Source organism: Gopherus evgoodei, unplaced genomic scaffold (assembly GCF_007399415.2).
Source record: "Gopherus evgoodei ecotype Sinaloan lineage unplaced genomic scaffold, rGopEvg1_v1.p scaffold_65_arrow_ctg1, whole genome shotgun sequence".
NCBI classification, from domain to species: Eukaryota; Metazoa; Chordata; order Testudines; family Testudinidae; genus Gopherus; species Gopherus evgoodei.
In genome coordinates this window covers 163,548-169,159 of record NW_022060086.1, presented here as the reverse complement: position 1 = coordinate 169,159, position 5,612 = coordinate 163,548, and the positions used below count along the sequence as shown (strand labels likewise).

The 5,612-nt window shown below is 47.5% G+C and overlaps 1 pseudogene; it reads right to left on the bottom strand.

Annotated features, from left to right (window-relative positions):
* Window positions 1–2,890: 2,890 nt before the first annotated feature.
* On the bottom strand, window positions 2,891–5,026 carry LOC115643643 (annotated as a pseudogene).
* Window positions 5,027–5,612: the final 586 nt, after the last annotated feature.

Genomic DNA, 5,612 nt, shown 5'->3' with positions numbered 1-5,612 from the left:
GCCCAGCCACCACAGTGCCTAGCTGGTCTGTGTTATGGGCAAGGTGTGAAGCTACCTTTGCCCTCAGATGGCTTTCCTCCCCAAGAGACCATCTAAGGGGCCACCATGGCCGTTGATCCATTGTTTGGCAGTTAGACCCATTCAGCCTCAATGGCTGCAACTCCGGTCTGCTGACTGTGCCGAAAGGCTCGGTATCATTGTGACACTCCAACACTCCCCTCAGAATTCTACTATCTACCCCTCACTGTCACTCCTAAGCACCCCCACATCTGCCATAGACACCAAGGTGCTGGAGTCACAGGGTTTCCCAGAAACCAGCTGTCACAGGAGCTGTGGTAAGAGGCCTTTGACAGACAATGTCAGAATTGTTGCTCTGTGGAACCCGGACACAGCCCTGATCTTAGGGGCTCAGACTATCTGAGCACCTGGAATGTATTGATCCTCTTGCCACCCCTGTGAGGCAGGACAGGGCTATTCCCCTGTGCAGAGGCTCAGAGACAGCCAAGATATGCAACAAGACAATTTCCCAGCCCAGAGTGTGGAAAAATATAGGTACCGAAAGGGAGTTCAGTATCAAATGATCTGGTCCCGTGTCCTTGGGTGCTCTGCTGAGTCATCCATAACTGACAGGCTGGCTGAAACACTCACAGGAAGACGAAGCTCTTCCATGGTCCATTGTCTGTGTCTATGAGCCATCAAAAACTCATGGTCCGTGACCTGTACATGACTTTTAATACGTACCCCACCTAAAACTTGGCTGGAGGCTGTGGGTGCCAAGGGAGGGGGGTCATCTGGGGACATCGTAGGTGCTGGTGGAGATGGCCTGGGACCACTGCTAGTGCTGGGGAGGGTGTGGTTGTGACACATGGCGTGGGAACCCCTCTGATGGTGGAAAGGCAGGGAAAGCAGCATCGCGCCACTGGTGGGGAGCGGGGGTTGATAAGACTGGCAGGCTATCTACCCACCTGCATGTGTCCCTGCAGCTCCTGAGCATATGGGAACTGAAGCCAATAGGAGCTGCAGGGGTGGAGTCTGTGGGTGAGGGCAGCAAGTGGAGCACCCTGGGCCCCTTCTTCTAGGAGCTGCAGGTACATGACGGTGGGAGACAGGGTTCCCGCACCCTGATGTAAGAGCTACCCTACACTATAACCCCCTGCCCTAGCCCTGAGCCCATTCCCACATACTCAAACTAAAACTGCTGTGCTGGCCCAGTTGCCTTCTCTCTCTCTCTCCCCTTCTCCTCCATTTCTTGCCTGGCAGTTACAGGCTAGTTTCTTTTACTCAATTTCTGCCTGTTTGAGTTCCAGAATTCTCTGGTGTGCAGCTCCTTCTGCTTGCTTCTGAGCTTCCCTATCTTTTACCTGGAATTCTTTTAACTCCAAAAGTCTTTTATGTTCATCTTCTTTTTCTTCTGCCTGCAATCTGCATGGCTCCAATTTCACAACAGTTTCACTCTCACTCATTCTCCTGCTTTTCTGTCCTTACTTTCCTTTTCCCAAATAAGCAAAGAGATCATAACAAAGTGGAAACCTCTTTGACAGAGCTCAAGCCACCTCACATAAACCTCACTTAAAATCTCTGCCACTGTATGAAGTGAAAATCAAATGAAGAACAGCAAGCTATGCATTCCACACGGCTTGTTGTGCCACTGTGATCGGCCATCAACCCCGGGGTGCAGTCTGGGAGCCGTTGGACCTGCTGAGCTCCTAACCATTCAGCTGGGCTGGCTTCTTTCACACTGCTATGCTGGTGACACAGCCAGCCTCTCCAGGCACAAACAAAGGTACTGAGGGTTAGTTAGTCGATATTTCTAGTCACACAGTACATCAGTGGCAGAAACACTGCGTCTCTCTGAACTGGGCTACAAAGCCTTCTATTGTAAGAAACAGGGTTTCACTACAGACAGCCGGATATAGCAGTGACTGTCTCGAAGGATCACTGGTTCTTGCGGCACCGCTCAGAGGGTCTCTTCCTCTCCTTCAGACAAGAGACATGCACATGCCGGATGAGAAAGGCCATGCACATTCTTAATAGGGGATAGGCACTAGCTGTGCCTTTGTTGGGGATGTGAGGGCTATTTCCACTCCCATTTCATTGCTAGGGCAACACAAATGGAGGGGAGGATGAGGGAACGTGGGCCTCAGTCTCTTGCCAGGTCTCCTATGTGTCAGAAACTCATTCACACAGGCAGCTCTGCCTTGGTGGGGAGTGGGCTCAGAGGTGTGCTGTGTCCAGAGCCATCAATGGGGGTAGAGGGTTTGCCTGAATGCCTTCTCCCGGGGCTCCTGTGTTAATCATGGGTCTGACATGATTCAGTCACAAACATCTGGCTGAGGGCATAAGGGGACAGTGGGGTGTCCGTGCCCCTTGAACAGCTCCTGTCCACAGCTGGTGCAGCCCCCAAGGAACTCGCAGCACCCAGAGCTCTCAGGAAGGGCCAGGACAGTAACAGTAGAACAGCGCTGCACCGTTTTTCATAGCCTGTGAGTGTTTAACCACAGTGACAGGCCAAGTGACAGGCCAAGTGTAATGGGAAACAGCATTCACATCCCTTGTTTTTATTAACTGTATCAACAGGAATTCTGAGGTCAGAGCAGCCACTGATGTGGCTCTTTTTTGACCAATATCCTACTAGTTCCCTGGATCTTCACAAAAAAAGTCACTTTTAAATGCTGCTGCCTGCCTTGGTCTCCTTCCCCCAGTGTGCTGTCCGCCCTCACCAGCCGCTCTCCAATTGCTCCAGGCCTTAGACTCCATCTGAACCTGTCTCTCCATAATGGAAATCACTAGCTCATGTCTTCTCAGATTTAAGAGTCCAGGATGGAATAGGTGGCCTGTATTTTTTGTGTATCACTCCATCAGCCCTGCAGCTGGACGTTGAACTGACCCTTCACTTGATGAATGCCCTGATTATCCTTGCATGAAGATGTTTGCTTTTCATGCTGTACACAACTGGGTTCATCAGGGGCGGGACGAGCAGGTAGATATAACTAAGGACAGTTTGAAACAAGGGAGAAGAGCCCTCCCCGAATCTGTGTATCACAGACAGGCCGGTGATTGGCATATAGAAGAGCAGGACGGCACAGAGATGAGAGACACAGGTGTTCAGGGCCCTAAGACACTCCGCATAGGACGCGATACTCAGCACTGTTTTGAGGATCATCACATAAGAGAGAAAGATGAGCAACAAGTCCAACCCCAATATTAGAACTGTAATAAACAAGCCATAGATGCTGTTCACTCTGATATCCGAACAAGCCAACTTCATGACCTCCTGGTTTATGCAGTAGCAATGGGAGAGGATATTAGACTGACAATATTGGAACCGTTGAAGGAGAAAAGGGATTGGGAGTATAACAGACACCGATCTTAGCACACACACCAGTCCCATCTTGCTTATTCTTGGCAGGGTTAAGATGGAAGCATATCTCAGCGGGTTACGGATCGCGATGAAGCGGTCAAAGGCCATCAACAAGAGAACAGAGGATTCAGAGCATATAAGCAAGTGGATGAAGAACAGCTGGGCAAAACAGGCATTGAGGCTGATTTCCCTAGAGTTAAACAAGTATACACTCAGTATTGTCGGCATGGTGGCTATCGATAAGCCAAGGTCTGTGATGGCCAACATGGAAAGGAAAATGTACATGGGCTCATGGAGGCTTGGATCTATTTTTATAATGAACAGAATGACTGAATTTCCTACTATGGAAAAAACATACATTAAACAGAAGACGATAGAGATCCAGAGATGGACATCTTCCAGCCCAGGTATCCCGGTGAGCAGGAACACTGCAGGGTTGTAGTTGGTGTCATTGACAGCTGACATAATGTACTGGGCAGATCCGAGGAGTTCTGAACTTTCCTTCCTATAAGGAAAAAGAAAAGGAGACTAGAAGACATTTAATGAGACATCTTTCTGCTCTCAGTGCAAGTCTAAAGACTTCCAGGAGCTCAGGGAAGATCAGCAAAAACACAGTCTTGGATTTACACAACACATAGGAAGATAGGCATTACCATCGTGCATCAGACCCATAGTCCCTCTAGCCCAGAGGTTCTCAAACTGGGGTTCGGGACCCCTCAGGGGGTCAGGAGGTTTTATATGGGCAGGTAGTGAGTTGTCAGCCTCCACCCCTAATCCTGTTATTCATCCAGCATTTATAATGCTTTTCAATAAATAAACAAGTGTTTTTAATTTGTAAGAGGGGGTCCCACTCAGAGGCTGCTGTGGGAAAGGGGTCACCTGTACAACCGTTTGAGAACCACTGATCTAGCCTAGTATGAAGTGGCCTGTTCCGGGTGCTTCAGAGGAAGTGGAAGACGCCCTGCAATAGGGAGCTTTGAAATAACCTGCACCCACTAATTAGACAATTTTTGCAATGCAAATCAGGAAGTTTTACAACCCGTTGAAGAGTTTTTGGAACTATCCTCACTATTCTAATTCGATTTTCTGGTTATCTATATAAACATCCAGTCCCTCTTTGAATCCTATTAAACTCTTGGTCTAACTGATATCTTGTGGCTGGGAGATCCACAACTTACTTGAGCGCTGTGTGATTTTATAATTGTGACTTTCCCACAGACACTCTTTCTGGCCCTCCACTTCTGAGAGTGGTCCATTTTTATCATGAGAAGAGTGTGAACATACAGGAAGTGCATGGATAAAACTGTCATTGTATTTTTCTGTCCTGCACTGAAGCTATTTATAAACGTATTTCATTGTCTCATTATATACACTTTTTTATATTCTCCAGTCCTGAGAGTCCACATTCAGCCACTGCCTCTGCAGTACATCAGATACATTCTTAGGCACAAGTTCTTAATTCAATAACATTGACTTGAACAACATTGTTCCTGATTTACATGTGTAAATTCGATAAGAACCAGGCTCTGTTAACTTTTCCTTACCAAATGATCCCAGTGATACACTCTGACCCCCAAAAATCCTTCCAAGAGAAGCTGAAGTTCTTTGCCTGGCCTATGTTGACTGAATCCAGAAAGTTCAATCATCCTACAAGCTTCTCTTCATCCTCACAGGACCTGCACCCTCTCCACAGGTGATGGTCTGTAGATATTTGGAAAGTTACAAGCTAACACAGACATTTGCTTTATTTGGGCAGATGCTTGGTTAGCGTCACATATGGGTGAACAGTGAAAACATTATGTTTGCATTAATATCTGCTTGAGTGTGTCAGTTTCTTCAGCCATGCTTGTGTAAGTGGTGATGGGAGTCAATTACATACAACCCCTATTGCACTCCCCTTTTCTGCAGCTGAGCTCTACTCTGCTGAAACAGAGGCCAGGAGTTCTGTTCTCTCATGACTTTACTTTTTGGAAACTCTTGCCCAGGGATTGCAGAGGGATTGTGTTCTTGAACCTGAATGTAACCATTAGAAACAGATACTGGTCAGTTACCAGATGGAAGAATCAGCCAACTCTTCACTGAACAATGGGTTAATAGCACAAACCCATTGCACACAGTATGTGGAGCACTTCTGAAATACTTTCTAAAGCAAAAGCCATTAAGCAGTAAAGTTTCCACTGCTCCTTCCTGTAGAGATTCCAACAACTCTGCTGCTGGCTTTCAGTATACAGGCATATCTTGAAAGTTTGAG